General features: G+C 43.5%; 1 protein-coding gene across 1 annotated transcript in view; it reads left to right on the top strand.

Annotated features, from left to right (window-relative positions):
• RARB (retinoic acid receptor beta) overlaps positions 1-21,233 on the top strand; it is a 287,775-nt gene that overhangs the window by 100,297 nt on the left and 166,245 nt on the right. The gene's annotated exons all lie outside the window — the stretch shown is intronic.

Below are 21,233 nucleotides of genomic sequence, written 5' to 3'. Positions count from 1 at the left end.
TTCCAACTTAATTTTTTTTCACATTTTTAAGGCCATAACAGTGAGAAGTGAAGCTGTGATGTAACCATTTACATCATCCAATTTTGCGCACCAGAACAATGAAATGAACTATTTAGATATGCACTGAATAAAGCTGATGAACTACAAAGTGACGTCGTTTGACTGCCCTCTCATGCACTGTGTAAACATATTGAAAAATAAAATTGGGTGTTTTTTTGTGTTGCTGTAGCATACTAGGTCTGTCATATCTCAGAGGCTTAGTAAGCTGGGTACCTGAGAAAGGCCACGTTGGACTTCAAATTATACACCTGACTAGTGAGTGTTTTACATTTCAACATGTTTGATGTCCAAGGAAGCCAACTTCCTGTCTGAGTTTGTATACTGAATCTTCCCTGAGAATAGGATTTTATAGGCTGTAAATTATTTTCTATTTGTGATCTGGTAGCAGACTGTATGTAAACATACGGCCTGTTTTTCAGAAGCGACAAGCTGTGGGTGCTCAGCGTTTTTGAATGTTGGGTCAGTAATCTAAATTGTGTACAGCAGAGGATTTGAAGATTACTGTGAAGTAGTAGGAGAATACTGGAGTTCATTTTACCCTCATTAAATGGCACACAAAAATATTCAGGTTATTCTCCTCCTCATATCAAAAGAATTAACAGGGTGAAGGAGCCTGACACAATATATATTATTAGCACATTCTTCTTATCTGCATAACAGACTTTACAAGACAAGAGGCAAGGAGAAGGTCATTGACATGTGTGTTACCTTTGAAGAGAAATCTCCTCCTCCAGAAGCATTTTTAAGGAGGAGGGAAGTGAAAATGGAAAGGGGATAATAAAGCCTCTTTTCATTTAAAAAAATAAATGCCAGCACATTCTTTTCAGGCCAGGAGAGGATGTTGCTTTGTTCTTACATCGGTTGTTCTATGCAGGAATATCGGCATAGCTGGGAAAGGACAGACCACATTGCAGTGCTATAGGCTACTGTACAGCACAAGTATGGGCCAAAGAAACTGTACTTTAAAATGTGATCGATCCACACAGCATTTCCATGCCCCACTCATTGCATGGGTAGATCCAAGACTAGAGTTTAACGTCTGCCTTGTCATGTTCCCATGTAATTTTTCTGAATTGCTTTGAACTGTTCCTGAATTATAGCCCCAGTTACCTAAAGGTTAATGTTAGTACTATGATAACTGGGCTATTTGTGGTCCCCCCCCCCCCCCCAGAAAAGATACACGCCACAGCATGTACAGTGAGAGAGAACACTTTTAGTGTTGTTAAGCCGCTTGTTTAGTGGATATTAGCACCTAAGTGTTCTCTGATGAAGCACAAAGCGCTGTGAAGCAAAGGCTATATGGTTCTGCTCAACCAAACTGAGAATGCGAAGGCACTTAGAAAGAAAGAAAGAAAGATGTTGATAAATTTAGCATTGTCAGATGTTCTCAACTTGTCTTTTATAAAAATTCTGTAAGCTTTCCCTGCAACATTAACTAAGGGCTTTCCTACCTTGTCCCGCAGTTTAGACTACGGGGATGTGAATTGCAGCATGCGCTACCGTGGTGTGCTGAAACTGGATGTTGCAGGTGCAAACTAAAAGGTACTTAGGCTACGTCTACACTACCCGCCTGAATCGGCGAGTAGAAATCGATCTCTTGGGGATCGAATTATCGCGTCTCGTCGGGACGCGACAATCGATCCCCGAATCGACGCTTGTACTCCACCAGCGCAGGTAGGAGTAAGCGCTGTTGATGGGGGAGCTGCGGAGGTAGATTTGCCGCCATCCTCACAGAGGGGTAAGTCGGCTCGGATACATCGAATTCAGCTACGCTATTCAAATAGCTGAATTTGCGTATCTTAAATAGACCCCCCCCCCCCCCCGTAGTGAGGACGTAGCCTTAGTTTGCATTAAATTAGTCCTGTTTGAAAGAGGACTACATTAATGTGAACTAAGTATGTTTTAGTACGCACCGGCAGTGTGCTGCAGTTCACCTTCCCATAGTCCAAACATCAGGGCCATGTAGACATAGCTATTTATGCATATGGCAATACAGCAACTCTTTTTAATGGAGAGGTCATATTTCTTCCTCTGTCAGGTTGTAGCCTGGAGCAAAATTTGATATCATACAGTTAGTGAGGTAATGGCTGCATAACGTAGGGGGATCGTATATTAGGTTCTACACTAGATATGTTCCCCTCGCCGGCAGAAAGTACTTTCAGCTGTACTTGGCCTCATCACTGTGGGGCGGGAGAGACTTGCCTTGCTCCATAGTTACACCCTCTCTTTGACCAAACGAATGATAATGAGTTTCAAAGGGGGCTGCAGCTAGTTCTTTTTGCTGTAGGAATGGTCACTGAAATATGGAGCAGATTAAGGAGGGAATGGAAAAATGTGAGGGCTCCTCAAGGAGCAAAGGGAGGATACAATGAGTATTGGTGATCTTTCTGAACTATATTAGATTGCTGGTTTTTGTATTTAGGGTGCATAAGTCACAATGAGGATATGGGAACTGGGGGGAATGATAATATATTGGATTTTTATTATATCTGGTACATATACTGGATAAAAAGTTTGGACTGTGGCATTTCTAGCAAACTTCCTTTGCTTCACTTATTTCCCAAAAGGCAGAACTAAGAAATCAATTCTGGATTGCACAGGAATATTAAAGCAATACGGGAGACACAAAAGCATGAAATAGACACCTCTGCATGGGTGAAACACTAACCATATTTGTCCTCAGTCATATCTATGGAAACTGTATGGCAGAATAAAGTGCCCTTAGAGCAGGCAGAGAGCTGCCGACATTTTGCTTCAAAAGGGCAGCATGTGACCCTTTACCTTTTGAGAGGGCACTCTGTTGCCAGTCTGTGGAACCCTCATTGTGGTTGGAATCAGAAGGGGCACTGTACGTACTAGTGCTGATGTAATTTCTCAGTTGAAGCCTGTTTTATGCATAAATTCAAGGTCCATACCTCTCTGCAGCAAAAACAAACAAAATTGTCATCTGACTCAGTTAAAAAAATCCAAGCTCTCATACATATTCACGCTTCACATTTCATATTTTACAAATACTTTACACACACTAAAATAAAATCAGCGGCTGTGGAAATCGAGATCTGAAGGGCACTCGCTCTTACATCAAGCACATGGCTCTACAGATGACAAGCACATTGAGCCAAATTCAGCTCTGGTGTAAGCACATGCAGCTTCATTGAATGTAGTGCTTACATCCGCACCACGTTTGGTTCAGTATTCCCCAAATCATTATGAATGACACTTCTTGAAAAAGTGTACAACTTGAAAGCAGGTGGAAGCTGATCCGTGTCTGTGGTGCATGCTGGACATCCAAAGGAATAGTGCATATAACTTTCTCATTATCATAAACAGAAGCCTCCGCAAACTTTCTAATCTAGGCTGCCTGGTCACAGTTGCAGTTGATTAGTGTGAGATGCCAGTATTGTGTAACATGAAGAAACTTTACCATGACAAACGACTTAGAGCCATTTTCAAGGTGACATTTTGAACAGGGAGCTTGTGCCAAGTGTTTTGTATTAAGCATTTAATTTCACTGCATGCTTAATCAGTAAAAGATTCTTCCAAAAACCCATGTCATATGTCATATGTAATATGTCAGCTTCTTCTTGCTAAAATGAAGGGGTCCCATTTATGTTTGAAAAATAAGTCTTTTTTTTCTGCTGACATTTTAAAAAGTAATAAAATAAAATAAAATAAACATAAGTTTTATGAGCTTTTGACCTCATTTGAAAGCTGTCTAGATGAAAAACCTAAAAATATAAAGGTTTACACAGCTTGGCATGTTATTCATTATGAAATGCTTGTAAAAACAACTCTAGCCTGGGTATTATTATGCTATTTGATAAAATCAGTATTAACTATGTGTGTCTTTTGAAGCTCAAATCAGACTGGGTCATTTTATATGACTGCAAAGACCTTTTGGAGTACAGTTCAAATCCCAGCATGTTTTTCTTTCTTATTCAAACTTTTTTGTACATTTAGGGGGCTCAAGTATTAAGAAGTCACTCAAGCTTCAATCAAAATTGGTATTTCTTTTTTTCTTCCTTCACACTCTCTGTAGAAAAGTGCATATGTGTGTTATATATAATTATGTGTGAGAAACTCACACCTAGGAAAGGCTACACGTGTTCAGACACTTTCACCCAGTTGCTGACTCAAGCACAAATGCAGAAAATGGGTTCATTTACCAAAAATCATTAGTACTGAAATCCTTCATAGTGTTAAAAAGCTTCAGCAAATTGAGAGCTTATCAAAGCTGCTTGAACCATCAAGAGTCAACTACTCCCCATCTGTTTTCTTAGTTGTGTACATAAGTAACACAAGGGAAAATCTGATAGCAGCTCACAATGCAAGTTTTTGTTTGTTTAGGTTTTGTGTGAAGAATATGTAATTTTGGCAGTAATGATGTTTCAGAGTCAGTTATTTGAAGCTCTGCTGTTTTCTTAATGAAGAGAAAAGTTGACTGGGAACTGTAAGGTTACAGTATTCACCATCAGAGTTGGCAATGATTGATTAAAGCCCACTGAGCAGAAAGGCCAAGCATAACTGGCATAAAAATGAAACTGTCCTCACACCCGCAGAAATACATGTTCCAGAGCAGGTTTGAGGTACATCTGTGGGTAGCATAGGGAAGTTCACGCTGCTATTTGCTGTGTTGTACATGTTTGTAGTTGGCCAGATTATCTGCTGCGCCAAGCTTTTGTTGGCTGCTGTTACCTTCACCAGCTAACTATGGTGACCCAGCTAACTACACACGAGCTGGGGATTGCTGGACTGCATTGTGTTTTGGTAGTGCTCTCTTTGTTGGGGCTACAGGGAGTGAGGAGTAGGAGTTGGCTCTGTCCAGCTCTTTGCCTGCTGGGAACTCCCCCATGCCTGGAGTATCCCCAGCTTGGGGGTGTTGGTCAGTTTCTGCTCCCCTTACCACTGCCTGATTGCACAAAAAGAGCAGAGTAGGACACACAATCTGCCCCAGAGGCTCCAGGACTGTCAACCCAGGGACTTTAATCGGGTATGTTGGCCAGAGGGGGAAGTCTCGGAGGACAGACTGTCATGTTCCAAGAGCTCTGGGGCAGACAGTGACCCAGGGAACAACAGAGCTGGACAGTGAGGGTATGTCTACATGGCAGCTGGGAAGTGTGATTTCTAGCTTGAATGGACGTACATGCATGAGCTTTGCTCAAATTAGCACCTTAAAATAGCAGTGTGGTCACAGAAGCTTTGGCTAGCTGCCCAAGTACAATCCCGCTTAACCCCCTGGATATGAACCTGAGCACTGCTTGTGCCACGCTGCTGTTTTTAGGCCCTAGCTCAAGAAGGGTCAGCACATATACGTCTACCAGTACTGGGAATCACATCTCCAAGCTGCAGTTGAGACGTACCCGGAGAGACAGAGAAAGTGGTCCTGGAGTAACTGGGAAGTTGGTGTCTTAAACACTCCCAGGCCACTGTTCCTTTTTGGGGTAGGGCCAGTGGAGCCAGAACGGGGGGACTAGGGGGCCATGGCCCTCCCACTTTTTTAAAGTGGATGAGCCTGGGCCGTCCACTTTTCACCAGAGTGGACCCCACCCTTTCCCCTTCTCTTCCCCCCGCGGCTCCTCCCATCAGCCAGGCCAGCAGCTGGTAGAGCCTGGGAAGTTGTGGGAGCTGTGCGGACCCCCACCCTGCCTAGAGCAGCCCCCGACCCGTGTCCCCGCCCTCTGGGTTCCCCACCCAGGGCAGGTGGAGGGTCCACGCCGTGGCTCCCCACAGCTGCCCGTGCAGCTCTTACCATGGCCAGGTTGCGTCTCCAAGGCCCTGCCCCCTGGCTGGAGCCAGGTTGGGGTAAGAGCCACCCCACGGGCAGCTGTGGGGAGCTGTGGGAAGCCTGCTTTTGGCCCTCCTGCCCTGGATTGGGGGGGGGGAGGGTGCCGGGCTCCCCATCCCTGTTCCGGCTTCTGGCTTGGCTGGGGATGGGGGCCTCCAGGAAAGAGGCCTCTGGGTGGGGTGCCTGACCCCCCCACACACACTTTTGAGAAGGCTCTGCCACCCCTGGGTAGGGCTCCCCTCTTTCTCAGCAAATCAGACAGGTTCTGGGAAGGAGAGCAGCATATTAATCTGCCCCTTCTCTTGTAAGAGGGAGAATGAGGCTCTGCCTCAAAAGTATGAAGTATCCTAGGGAAAATTGCACCCCAGAAGGGTCCCCTGGGAGAAAAGGACGTTCTTGGGAAAGTTTTTGATGCAATTTTGTTTATTTGAGAGATTTTGTAGCTAGTCTGGCCAATGCTGGGTGGAAGTAATTGAAAGGGCCAGCTGGGAGAAGCCAGCTCAGAGTCACAGCCTGCTACAAAGACCTTGCACAAGCCCTAAAAATTAAGAGAAATAGTAGCCAGAGTTTAGTTTTAGGAAGAATGAAATAAAAAGAACTTTCTTAATGGGGTTCAAAATACAGAAAGGAAAGAGAGAGGCTCACAGACAAAGGAAGGAAGGAAATCTAGTGGGGGTGGGGGTGACAGATAGAGAGAGAATACAACTGAATTTTTCAACTACCAAGGAGGTTGAGCAGTTACAAAGTGCCTGTAGCACAATTCTTCTTTGGGGATGATTATTCTAGAGAGTGACTTTATTCTCTGATTGTACCTTCCTCTCTCATAAAGTAGGGGTAGATTTATGGAATTACATTTTTGACTAAGGCATTGTTGCAATTTTCTTTTGTAGAGAGGGCCAGCAAGATACAGGGCCGGCTCTAGGCACCAGCAAAACAAGCTGGTGCTTGGGGCGGCACATTTTTAGGGGCGGCATGGCCGGCGCCAGAATGCCGCCCCTAAAAATGTGCCCCGGCCGCCCTAGCTCACCTCCGCTGCTGCCGCTCGCGCACCACGGCGCGTGAAACAGCTGATTCGCGCGCCGCTACTTGCCCTCCCTCCCAGGCTCTCAAACCTGGGAGGGAGGGGGAGATCCCGAGCGGCCGCGGCGCGAAACAGCTGATTTGCGCACCGCTGCTCCCCCTCCCTCCCAGGCTCTCAAACCTGGGAGGGAGGGGGAGATCCCGAGCGGCCACAGCGCGCGAAACAGCTGATTCGCGCACCGCTGCTCCCCCTCCCTCCCAGGCTCTCAAACCTGGGAGGGAGGGGGAGATCCCGAGCGGCCGCAGCACGCGAAACAGCTGATTCGCGCGCCGCTGCTCCTCCTCCCTCCCAGGCTCTCAAACCTGGGAGGGAGGGGGAGACTCTGAGTGGCCGCAGCGCGCGCCGCGGCTTGAGGCCTGGGGGGAGGAGGCAGGGCTGGGGATTTGGGGAAGGGGCGGAGTTGAGGCGGGGCCGGGGGTGGGGTAAGAAAAAAACGGGGGCGGCCAAAATTGTTTTTGCTTGGGGCGGCAAAAATCCTAGAGCCGGCCCTGGCAAGATACCTTAATGCCTAAAGATGATAATATCAAAGATCTGTAGGGTGTAGGGCCTAAGCCTTATTACTACAATCTACAGAATTTAGTAGCAGTTTAACTTCTTGTGGGTCTGCCAAAATGCATCCTTGTTTTCCCTAAGAACCCCATTTCAAGTCTTGTAGTCAGGATTTGCCTGCTTTCAGATTGAGACCTATGCTATTCATAAAAAAACAATGCTAGAACAGGATGAAATGATTTATCTGACAGGAACAGCTGAAAATATAAGGAAGAGTTGTATCCATCAAGTCCACACAAGGGCCAGTAAATATTATACATTCAAAACCCCCTTTGGCTTCAGTGGGTGCATTGATCTAGTTGTCAGAATAATTCATTATGTTTTGCAGTTTAGGATACCGACAGCAGCTTTCTAACTACCCTAATCCTACCATGTTCAGCCACCTTGGAAGTACTCAGCAGCTTGTAGGACTGGCTCCTTACTGAGCTGCCCGTGACAGCAGCACAACCACTCCTAACATTACTGCCATGCTCTTGGCTTCCAACCCCTCATCTGTGCACATGCTCTCGGCCCAACACTGCCACCCCACAAGCTTCTTCCCCAGTGTGTAGGGTTGCCAGGTGTCTGGTTTTCGACCGGAACGCCCGGTCGAAAAGGGACCATGGCTGTTAAAAGTCCGGTCGGTGATGCTGCAGGGCTAAGGTAGGCTAGTCCCTACCTGTCCTGGCACCGTGCAGTGCCCCAGAAGCGGCCAGCAGGTCCGGCTCCTAACCGGGGGGGCCATGGCAGGGGGCCCAGGGCGCTGCCCCTGGCCTGAGCACCGACTCTGCACTCCCATTGGCTGGGAACCACGGCCAACGGGAGCTGGGGGCCGGTGCCTGTGGGTGAGAGCAGTGTGGGGTGCTTCCTTGGGCCCCCTCCCCCGCCTAGGAGCCGGACCTGCTGGCCGCTTCCGGGGCGCAGCACGGATCCAGGACAGGCAGGGAGCCTGTCTTAGCCCTGCTGCACCGGAGTCACCCGAGGTAAGCCCGGGCCCCAACCCCGAGCCCCAACACTTTCCCCAGCCCTGAGCCCCCCTCAAACCTCTCATCCCTGGGCCCACACCAGAGCCTGCACTGCCAGCCGGAGCCCTGCCCCATCCCTGATCCCCCTCCTGCCCTCCGAACCCCTCGATCCCAGTCCGGAGCCCACTCCTGCATCCCTGGCCCCACCCCAGGGCCCACACCCCCAGCCGGAGCCCTCACCCCCTCCCGCATCCCAACCCACTGCCTCAGCCCGGAGCCCCCTCCCGCACCGTGAACTCCTCATTTCTGGTCCCACCCGCACCCTAACCTGCTGAGCCAGCTGGTGAAAATGAGTGAGTAAGTGAGGGTGGGGAGAGCAAGCAACAGAGGGAGGGGGGATGGAGTGAGTGAGGGTGGGGCCTCTCAGGAGGGGCAGGGCAGTGGGTGGGGCTAGGATGTTCGGTTTTGTGTGAGTAGAAAGTTGGTAACCTTACCAGTGTGATTATGGGGGGGGACCTCTTTCATATGATCCAGAGTGAGTAATTTAAAAACAGTTAAAAATAACACTGGCGCAATAAATATATTTTATTAGTAAAAAGCCTTCTCCATGTGCAATTTGAAACTTCAGTGCTTGCCAAACAACTGTCTTGCACTCCATCCCCGGGCACCAAAGCACTGTCTAGAAGACTGCCTTCCACAGGTTGTGAGATGGGGTGGACAATGACATGCATGAAGTGCAGGCCAACCACCTAGCATCCCTGTGAAAACTGTAGCAGTTGCAGGGGTGGACGGTCCTATTAGGAAAAAAAGCTAACCACACTGTGTTCCTCCCTGTTTCATCTCCACATATTCAATTCTTCTTTCATCCTTCCTTCTCTTCTGCCCACCACATGCAACTCCGCTGCTTGGTTCTCTTCTCCATGAATGTTTCCCTCCCTTAGTTCTTCGATCTCTGTATACCTTGCCTAAACTGCCTCATTTCCCCCTCTTCTCCCTGGACTTCTCTCTTCCTCTGGTAGCTTGCAGCCCCAGTGCCACTGCTGGTTTTGATCCATCCTTTTTATGTGGCAACTTGGATGGCTCCTTCTCCTTGTTTGCAGCTGCTGTTAGAGACCTTCAGGCCTTTGCAGTGAAGAGCCTGGATTCTGTACAAATGCCTGGAATTAAGGAGGCAAACCAGCACCATGTCACCTTCCAACTCTCCTTGGACCACTGTTAAGGGTTCCATGGACTGATATAATGTCTGGTGTCTCAGGAATAATGCCCCAGTGGAACCAGAAGATATTTCCATTTAAAACCCATCTAATACTCACTGTGCCTAAAGCTTGACTGGAGGCATCTGACGTAAAAATTTCCAAACAAAGGCGGTTCTCTCTCTTCCAGTGTGATCTGCCTTCCTCTTGGGTGTTGCACAGAGGCGGAATGAGTTTTTTCTCCCTCATATATTCTCCAGCATATCATCTCTCCCTGCTCATCCTTTTGTTCATTTTCTCTTTTGAGTGTTTATCAACTGCAGAGAAACAAATCAGATTTTCTTAATGAGTTTTGTGTGCTTGCATCTGATTTGGTGATGGGTCATCTGTATTTCTCAGATTTGGTGAATTTAATTTTAATGCTCAATCTATTGCTCCTCTCTTACAATCTTGGTTTTAAAACAGTTGAATTCTTTTGATTACACTTTATTTGTGTTAGAGGTCATGCACTAGGAATTTTTTTTTAAGCTTCAAGTTCAAATGTTACCATCCCCAGGACATTTTCTCACCAGTTTTTTCTCTCAACTCATTTGTTCTTATTAGTCCCCAGTTATCACCACATTTCTTCAAAATACTTCCTACTTGTTGATCCTCCGACTTTATAAACTCTGAGTTCTGGTGAGCTATCTTACGTGCCTGCACAAGGGAGTAAAGGCATGTGGCATTCCCTCACTCCATACGTGGGCTAGCTAGGCTGCAGGGGAGGAGAGCAGCCTATGTGGGTCTGCTGTTCTTCCTTGTCATGGGGTCCATCACTCACCACCAAACTGGCGCCTCCTTGTGGTACTCTGGGGATTAGCTCGAGGCTGATGCCCCCCGTCCACGGTTCATACACTATCACTGCTGTCCGCCTGCAACCCCTCTTGCACCCTCAGGAACCACAGCGTCCTCTTCGTGGCTCGGCCCTCCGGCTGTGTCACTGTCCGTGTTCCACACTCCTGCTGTGGGGAATCATAGAATATCAGGGTTGGAAGGGACCTCAGGAGGTCATCTAGTCCAACCCCCTGCTCAAAGCAGGACCAATTCCCAACTAAATCATCCCAGCCAGGGCTTTGTCTAGCCTGACCTTAAAAACCTCTAAGGAAGGAGATTCCACGACCTCCCTAGGTAACCTGTTCCAGTGCTTCACCACCCTCCTAGTGAAAAAGTTTTTCCTAATATCCAACCTAAACCTCCCCCAGTGCAACTTGAGACCATTACTCTCTTGTTGCTAACATACCTGAAGAAACCCTTTTTGTTACTCTTAACATCTCTTGCTAGCTGCAACTCCAAGTGTGATTTGGCCTTCCTGATTTCACTCCTGCATGCCTGAGCAATATTTTTATACTACTCCCTGGTCATTTGTCCAATCTTCCACTTCTTGTAAGCTTCTTTTTTGCGTTTAAGATCAGCAAGGATTTCACTGTTAAGCCAAGCTGGTCGCCTGCCATATTTACTATTCTTTCTACAGATCAGGATGTTTTTTTCCTGCAACCTCAATAAGGATTCTTTAAAATACAGCCAGCTCTCCTGGACTCCTTTCCCCCTCATGTTATTCTCCCAGGGGATCCTGCCCATCAGTTCCCTGAGGGAGTCAAAGTCTGCTTTTCTGAAGTCCAGAGTCCGTATTCTGCTGCTCTCCTTTCTTCCTTGTGTCAGGATCCTGAACTCGGCCATCTCATGGTCACTGCCTCCCAGGTTCCCGTCCACTTTTGCTTCCCCTACTAATTCTTCCCGGTTTGTGAGCAGCAGGTCAAGAAGAGCTCTGCCCCTAGTTGGTTCCTCCAGCACTTGCACCGGGAAATTGTCCCCTACACTTTCCAAAAACTTCCTGGATTGTCTGTGCACCGCTGTATTGCTCTCCCAGTAGATATCAGGGTGATTGAAGTCTCCCATGAGAACCAGGGCCTGTGATCTAGTAACTTCTGTTAGTTGCCGTAAGAAAGCCTCATCCACCTCATCCCCCTGGTCTGGTGGTCTATAGCAGACTCCCACCACGACATCACCCTTGTTACTCACACTTCTAAACTTAATCTAGAGACTCTCAGGTTTTTCTGCAGTTTCATATTGGAGCTCTGAGCAGTCATACTGCCATCTTACATACAATGCAACTCCCCCATCTTTTCTGCCCTGCCTGTCCTTCCTGAACAGTTTATATCCATCCATGACAGTACTCCAGTCATGTGAGTTATCCCACCAAGTCTCTGTTATTCCAATCACATCATAATTTCTTGACTGTGCCAGGACTTCCAGTTCTCCTTGCTTGTTTCCCAAGCTTCTTGCGTTTGTGTATAGGCACTGAAGATAACGTTGCCTAGGGTTTGTGGCAAATCCACAACTGAGTCCTTGGAAAAGATCAAGTGACATCTTTATAACTGCCCCCTGCCAGAAACTATCCTGGATTGGATTTTTATTTTGTCATTGACACAGTTTTCTGAAGAGCTCAGGGAAATAAGGGCCAAAGATATGGCTTAGAGTATCTTTGAGATGACTGCACAAGGTTAACATCCAGTTAGCCTCTTCAATTAGTCTCTTAGCAGGATTGTTCACTTTCCTCAGTCTGTGTATATTCTAAGGTTTCCTTAATGGACTATTTTTCAGAAAACAGTTGAGAAGACTGGTGGCTGAAGGAGTGTTGGATTTTTTGAGATGTTATGGACATTGCTGTTCTATCCTCTAGTAAAAGCTGCCTTCTATAATGTCTGAAGAAGGCTTGGACTTGCTGGGGAACATCTGATACACCAATGGCCTCTTTCTGGTTTTCCTTTCTTCTTAAAAAGCTATCACAGCAGATTCATGTGGCTAATATACAGCCTTGGTGGTGCAGAGAATGTAATTCCATCTTGAACGGTCCCTTGGAAGTCGTCGTCTTTTGGCAAGAATCAGTATGGGAGGATTTAAATTTCTTCAATTGCTCAAAAGATAATTAGGTAATTAGGAAGGTAATTAGTTGATTGCTGAGAAGGTGGTTGAGGTAAACTTTAAAATCCCTCTATAAAAAATTATTTGACAAATATTAGTCTGACTTTCATGCTTTATTCTATAATAATCTGTGTATAGCTGTGAACAGACCAGTTTTGAAAATTATTGCTGCTGTTCAGCCTTATAGTGGTGACCCGTGGATGTTTTTGTTGTCCTTTTGTTGCCAGAGGTGAGTGTTTGTATTGGCCTTCTAGTGGAACACTTGCTTGGATCGTATCTGACTTCTATACTAAACACTAACTTCAGTTGCTTTTGGTATTGTCCAAATTGTTTTGGTTTCTTGTAGTGGTCAACATTAGCACCTTTATTGTTTTGTATGATCTCAACAATATTATTTACGCTGTTGTCTTCGGTGTCAGTTGCACAGTATGCTAAATGCACCCAGATGCCACTAGTAATGGCTTTGTTTCTGTTACCCTTTTTTTTTTTTTTTTGGATGCTCGGTTTTTGATATCTACTGAGAGATCACTTACTGGCAAGGCCCTTCCCGTTTCCTTCCATTCCCTTTTATCCTTCCTGACAGTTTCCTTTGATGGTAGTTCCTTTGATGGGGGGAGGGATAGCTCAGTGGTTTGAGCATTGGCCTGCTAAACCCAGGATTGTGAGTTCAATCCTTGAGGGGGGCCACTTAGGGATCTGAGGCAAAAATCAGTACTTGGTCCTGCTAGTGAAGGCAGGGGGCTGGACTCAACAACCTTTCAGGGTCCCTTCCAGTTGTAGGAGATAAAATATCTCCATATATTATTATTAGCTCTGTTTTTTCAGTTTCCAAAGCTCGTAATCTCAGTCTTCTCTCAGTCTGAGCTTTCTTCGGAAACTCATATTAATCAGATTATTTGTGAAACAGTCTTAGTATCATCTCAATAGGCTTTCCAGGTTTTGAGTGACCTTGTGAGAAAGTTATTTGGTCTTGTGAGGAAGTTGAGCTGTGTATACCTCTCTTTATCACAGCTATCCTGATCATTCATTATCTACAAGTCCCTCCCTTTATTGCTACTTCCGGCAAGTATTTGCAGTTTGCATAGGACTCTCTTGCTTTAATGCTCATCACAGCGAAAACTCTTGAGCACCTTACCCCTCTGCTGAGAGAAACCCAATTGTGTTTGAAGTAAAAGATTTTTCATGCATGCAACCCATTACTTTAAACTTTTGCTGTGTATTAGAAGGAAGATTGTAGCATATGCATAAAAACAACAAAAAATGTTTTCCTCAGAGCTAGACCAGAGACTGAAAGAACCAGTTTTTAGGTTTCTCGGGCTCATATTTGCCAGCGCAGCTTCCATAGAAAGCCTGAGGGATTTACAGTAAATACCTGGTTTTGCATCCAGAGCTGCTGACAAACAGGCCTTCTCTTGATAGATGGATTCATTTAACCATAGATAAATGACCAATTATCACCTCCTAATTACAAACAGATTTCCAGGTGTGTAAATTACATTATATATATATATAATAAAACCTGCCTAGTGTTATACAATGCTGATCTAAGGGTCAGCCATAAGGGATCTATTGCTCCTCTTCTGTCAATGGGCCATATTAATCAGCTGTAGTTTTAACAGATAACCTTTAAAAAACCAACTTGAGGCATCACCTGGTAATGCTGACTGCTGTCAAGTTCAGCATCTCCAAATAAAGGAAGAAACTCAGCAAGTCTACAATATGTCATACTCATCAGTGTCAGTGTGTTAAAATACTTAAGGCCAGATGCTGCTCTTTTGAAAGAAAAGAAATCTGCTACATCAAACATTTGGGTGATTTTCCGGCAAGAACATTCTGCTCTGGGATTCCTGGGGCTTCTATTGACTTGCAGTCATAGAGAGCTTCATATACATCCGGGTCAGAATTTGACCCTTACAAAGTAGTAAAATTTCTACCAGATCCTGCTCTTTGATTTTGCAGACCTGGCAGTAATAGGGGTTGGTAAGCCATATGCATAAAAACTACAACAACAAAAAACAACCCACACCACCACAGTCTTCCTTCAACTAATTCTGTATTCAAGGACAAATTTAAACGTACTTTTCTGTGTTCCAGTCATTCCTTTTGAAGCTGGACTCCCTATTAATCTCCTAACTAAAAATACACTCAGCATCTTTCAAACAGGGACTAATGTTGGCTGATACATATTCATGTTTGTGTTGGAAAAGTAAAATCGGGTCCTAATTGTCAAAAGAGTAATCCATGACGCTTGTCCAGGGCAGTATACCAAACTTATCACACATGGCAAATATTGATCAAGTATCCGTTCTATGGAGTATACCTTGTGTCAGTGTAGTAACAGAGGCAGCACAATGTCAGTATCTAGGCTGTTAGTCTTGCATGGACTCTGTCCATTCTGCAATATAGCACCCCTTTCGTATTCTCATCATTGCACAATTAGGATACTTCTATATACATATAACTCACTAACACAATATGCCAAACCTGATTTTATTATGCATTGCTGCACAGTGTGGTGGCATGCTGGCTTTGAAGGTCTTTTTGGGCATAGCCCTGCTCCCTTTGAAGTTAATAGGAGTTTGGCCATTGACTTCAGTGGGAGCGAGGACGGGCCTCTGATGTCCTGCAAACCTAGTGGAACAGCCTATCGATATCAGCACTTTCCTGCATAAATCAACAGAGGTAGCAATCTCAAGCCTGTTTTGTATGAACATTCTGCTGAGTTTTGTTTGTTTGCTTAAATATAGCATTAGGAACTTATTCAGAGAGAAGTTTACCTCTATTGTTTATCCCAGAAGCGTGGGGATGATGCAGAATTTTATCTCATACAGTTCCCAATGTATTCATTCTCACAAGTGCTTCTTGTCCTCGTTGCAAAGTGCCAGCCTGTAGAAAAGGGATACCCCTTTTCTCTTTGCATAACAGAAACAGTAATGGACCAAGTTATATCTGCCACAGATTAAAATAAATGTTGGGCCCACTTTTGTTCTCAGTCACTACTACGTGACACCGTTGAGTCAGTGGGGTTGGATGGGTAAAACTGAGATCACAACTTTGTCCATTATATTTATGATTCCCTGGCCATTCATTTCTTTATGGACTAAGAATTCCCAAGGGATATCAGCAAATTAACATAAAGTTCCTGAGTGCTACGCTTTGTATTAGGATCTGTGATTTAGAGCTGACAGATATGTAAAATCACATTTAGCCAGAAAACTCCCTCATGAGGACACAGCTGTATATAGAGATGAATCAGAGTTATTCCAGTTAAGGTTGGCATTAATTTTTGTGTGAAAAATTCCCTCCAGATTTGCATTCCTAATGATGTAATATCACCAAGCATGATTTTGAGCTCATTGCCCCTACTTTGGGTCAAATGACATGCTTTTGGGGGCATTCAAGCACGAGACTTGTAATTCTGGAGATCTGCTTTTTATGTAGGATACCATCAGACCCTCATTCGGGTGTGGACTCAGATGTCATTTACTTAATTTAATAAATAAAGGCAAATTTCCGTAATCTGGATTGGACTGTATCATGTGGGCCCCTAAAATATACTAAATGAACTGTGTATTTCTGTTTCTCAGGAATCCCCTTTTATAACCCATTATGCTGTTTGATTATATCCTCTGGGTTGTACAGGAAACAGTGAGTGGGTGATTAATAACCTGCCTCAGTTTTACTTTCCCCTCTTGCTGCCTTGTCAAGAAATAATGTGACCTGCAGATGTTTGAACAAAGCAATACATTGTGTTATGACAGATGCTGTTGGGACTTGCTCAATGAAAATCAGCTTATCAGCTGTGGTGGAAACTCAGGTATTTTTGTGACTTTGATCTTTCTTTGTCTTTTGCTTAAATTTTGAGTGTGCTGAAAACTCCAACAAAACAAGACATCACCCCTCTTGCAAACAGCCTAGAGATGACTGAGTATTAGCCCCACAGATCCAGGAGACAGCCAAGAAACAGGTTTGTTGAAGTTAGAAGCAGAATTAACACTAAAAATTAGCCTTCACAGATGGTAAGAGGCACTGTATACGTAAATGCCCTCTTTCATTTCTACTTTAAAAGGTGGATGGTGAAAATAGAGCCTTTACGCTTGAGCAAATGAAAACTGTCAGTCATAGTTAATTATATCAACCACGTCAGTCTTCACAATGCTTAATATTGTTTGGAGTAGGTGAGTAATGGAAATTAAAATCTCAGAGCTAGGTTTATAATCAGTTAGTTGGAAAGCTGGTGGAGAGGGGTAGGTGACAAGAGACTGTTTCCAAGCAGTAATACTCACTCCGTGTGGAAGATTCAGACTGACAGTAGTACCTCAGAGCAAGAGGTCTGACTGAATGAAATTACAAGCAGATTGAATCTTTTAAGAATTGTAAAACCTTTGTTGCTAGTAATTTCTAAAGAGCCAGCCTTCAGCAAGCTCTTCAATCATCAGTTAGTGCAATTGGATTGGATATGTTTATACTTGGAAAGCAGTTGGTCATGTTGCATAGTACTGAATGCACAGTGTCCAATTGGGAATGCCACCCACCCACATCCATGTCTTTTTGTTCTCTCAAATAGTAATTTTGTCATGTTTGAACAATACACAATATCAGAGTAAGGTATTACAACGTTTGTTAGGAAGACAAAAGTAAAAGCAGTTATGCTGTACATAAGAGCACACAGATACCCAACTATTGGAAGGAAATATGCTCCATTTTTGATGTTGGCTATTCTTTTATAAACTCATAAGAGAAAAGACAAACTATGCATACAAACTGCTGTACCTCAAGTTCTGGAACTTAGAATTTATGGTCATAGACTGGGGGGAGAATATAGACACATGTGCTGGATAGGCGTCTAAACATGGAAAATGACCTAAAAGCTCAGTACTCTATCTGTTCAGCAAAAGAGTGAAATGGGAACTGTACAATTATGCAATCTACACACATGCCTGCTGTTACTACACACACTTAACCTTTCAATATTTAGTTCATCCCATACACCTTGTACCATTCAGAGCACATCAGTGTGTAGTTTTTGATTGCTGTTACAAATCAACGTGTAAAATTATCAAGTTTGAGGAAGAAAAAATAGTCATATATAGAGAAGATAAATAATTGAAAGGCTCTCTTGGCAGCAAAGTGATACCTCATCCACATACCAAGCAGATACTAGTTACTCTCTCATTCTTACAAGGTCACCTTTAGATGGACCTTGTTAAAATAGTCACAGGGATTCTTTTCACAGACTAGAACTCTTGAAAATAATCATTATAGTTCATACCTGTATAACTGCTCATGAGGAAGTGTCCTTGGTTTTGCTTGGTGAAAAGCAACAGATAAATTGATACTCAGTGAGAGACTGCACATTCAGTGATGTTCATTTTGATATGGTGGTTATTGTTCCACTGCTCTGGATCTGCATGTGCAACTCCCAGTGATGGAAATGGGAGTTGTACAGTGGACCAAAAGCTGTATATTACTCTCTCGTGCACAATGATATCATACACTGAGTGAGTCCCATTTCTGTACTCAAGGAGCCAAATTCTTTCTCTCATCACTTTTGACTCCAAAATACCAAGAGCCTCCAATAAAGTGCTGAGAATTGTGCTAAGCTCTGTGGGAGTGGAGGATGCTCAGCATGTCAGAGTCAGCTCCTCTATCTCTGCTCTTTACTTTCCCTTACACTAAGTATCAGAGGGGTAGCCATGTTAGTCTGGATCTGTAAAAAGCGACAGAGTCCTGTGGCACCTTATAGACTAACAGACGTATTGGAGTATAAGCTTTCGTGGGTGAATACCCACTTCATCAGACGCATTACACTAAGGTGCATCATCTTATAATAACATTAAGAAATCTGAGAACAATGGTAGAGAATGAACATCAAGGACTTTAAAAAAATCTGTTAAGGAGAGGTTTCTGTAGAACATCTGATTTAAGCAATGACAATTAAAAAGAAATGGAAGTGGTCTTCCTTTGAAATCACATATGCACCACATTGCATTATCACAAGAATTCGCATGCAAGAACAGTTTGCAGATGGTTTGCATTGGCATAAGTTATGTAGATGCTTTAGGGAACAGATGGCATCATGGATTCTGATGGCAAATGTGAATTTATAGTACCCACAACACGTTTAGGTCTTTTGCCTGTAGCTGAAAAAGTAACAAAAATGATGTGGAAGCTGAGCACTGTAAATCAATGTGCCCGTGCCTTTGCCACTTTAGCTCCAGATACGATTTAGTTTAGTCTTACTGAAATTGGAGATCCTTTGAGTACCACATTGATTCCATCCACTTGCCCATGACACTCTGTGTGTAAGCACCCCCTTCATAATTAATAGACCTGCTTGACACATAAGGGTCAGGGAGTTAAGAGATCAAGCAGCATTTAATCTAAATGTTCTTAATTTGTGACATAAAATTGAATGTGGAAAATTTCGATTTTCTGGGCATATTTATAGATTGCTCAATGTCAGTTGATTGATTTTATACAGTGTAGACTTTATTTTAGTGTAGTTTATTCCTAGAAAGGATAAACATAATAGCATATGTTCACAGCATGAATTGATTCTTGATACCATTTGCACTTATATGCTCAGTAAAATATGTATCAGCACACATTAATTAGTATAGACTACAATAACTGCTACTTATTTGGACACAAGTTGGAATTTCTACAGTTCCCTTAAAGATGCAAGGAAATATTTAAAAAACAAGAACCTTGGGGAAAAAAACAAAAGCAAATAAACAATGGGATCAGTTAGATTATTGTGTAACTATTGTATTGAATTCAGAATATAATTATTATTGTGGTGTACTCCCTAATTATTTAAATGCTTGTAAAATTGATTTTATGTAAACACAGCGTGTTCTAAAACAGCCAGCTCTTTGCAGTGCACATAAGTTGTTTAAAATTTATTGACCTGTCGTTCACATGTGTTACTTTACTAGCACTTAATGGTCTGTTTAGATAGTCTTGGTGTGTATGAACTCCCTGTGCGCTACTCCAAGCACCACACGTTGACAGGTAGCTGCCATGTAGATAAAATAAGGGGCCCCATTCCAAAGCATACAGGGACACATAATCATTAGTTATTTTCTAATCTAAAACAGGGATTTCCTCAGCAGCCAGAGGAAAAGAAAAGTGTTCTGTCTTTGCATTGTCTTTGCGTCTAACTGAACTCAACCCTAGGTACAACACACAGGAAGTCTGAAAGCAAACAAATAGGAAATTCAACTATTGTGCTGAGTGAAATTGATTGTAGGGGCTTGATTTTTAAGCATATGATTTTGTTGGCACCCGAGATTAAAATTAATTCTTAATTCTTTGAAGTTGCACCAACTAATGCCCTAAAAAAAATTACTGAAAGGTACTGGGGCGGGGGAGGAGGGAGATTACTTTGGCAATAAACAGTGATCACCCTGAAAACCCAGCTGTATTTAAATTTACTGTGGTATCTTTCATTCTGAGGGAATACTGTAAACACTATAATAGTGGTAAATACTTTGGTATAGAAAGCATCAGTTTTAATGATGCCCATTGTATGCACACATTTGTCATACCCAAACTACAGTTTCTTAATTTCTAGGGTAAGAGTGGTTTTTGAAAGTGTTCAGGTTGTATTTTGTTGGCGTAGGGGCAAATGATTATAGTATATCCAAATAATTGTCACCATCATATCCTTTTGCTGTTCTATCCATACACAAGTCTTTCGAGAGGTCCCATGTGTTTTTCAGTTTTTGGGGCTGTTTCTGTTGAAGTGGACCGACACAAAAATTGCCTGAGTTGGGGGGACTAGAGTTAAGCAGCTAAATTCATATTTATGATCTTAAATAAATGAATGGCCTGATTTTCAGCAGTGCTTAGCGCTTGTAGCACTCAATGAAGTGTGTGAGGACTGTGAATGCTCAGAAACTCTGAAAACGGTACCTAAGTATGGATTCATGGATCCAGTTTTAAACAGCCAAGTTTGAAAATGTTGGCCTAAATTGCTGTGAAGTGTTGTGTCATATCTCTAATCCAGTCTTTAGATGTTGGAATGAGAATTGAAAACCAAGAACAAAAGAAAACTAACTTGATCAATCCATCTGTGTAATATGTGGATCTGTGGATTGATATACATATTTTATAGGGTTTTTAAGGAAAAATGAATGTAATTTTATTGTTTTACTCAGCTTCTGCAGTTGCATATCATAACAGGTACATTTTATTTGTATAAACACATAGGCCAAATTCTGTTTTGTCACACTGGTGGTAATCCAGAGTAACTCTGTTGTCTCCAATGGATTTACACCTATGTAATTTGTCTAGATGTATGCAATACAGTAGGTAAGGAAAAATCCATGTCATGTTTCACTTGCTGTATCAGTAATCACATGTATCCATCCACATTTGAAACTGCCCTGAGTTCCCAGTGGATTGCAAAATTCTAGAATCCGTGGCCTTTTGAAAACTCCAAAGCTATTAAATCATTCACTGCCCTGGAATGCACTTGGGTTTGCAATGCATATGGATATAAACCATAAATAATTATGAACAATTATAAAAAAGAGGTGGCCAAGAAAGTTCTGGCTGGCCTATGTAGATCTAGAGTGCTCTGGGTTTGTGTGATGGAGTATGCATACCCTGTACTGGACAAGAGTGGGTTAACCCCACACTATGGGTGGCAG

This window comes from Emys orbicularis, chromosome 2, assembly GCF_028017835.1.
Source record: "Emys orbicularis isolate rEmyOrb1 chromosome 2, rEmyOrb1.hap1, whole genome shotgun sequence".
NCBI classification, from domain to species: domain Eukaryota; kingdom Metazoa; phylum Chordata; order Testudines; family Emydidae; genus Emys; species Emys orbicularis.
Note: the sequence above shows the minus strand (reverse complement) of the source record. Positions and strands in the feature narration are given on the sequence as shown.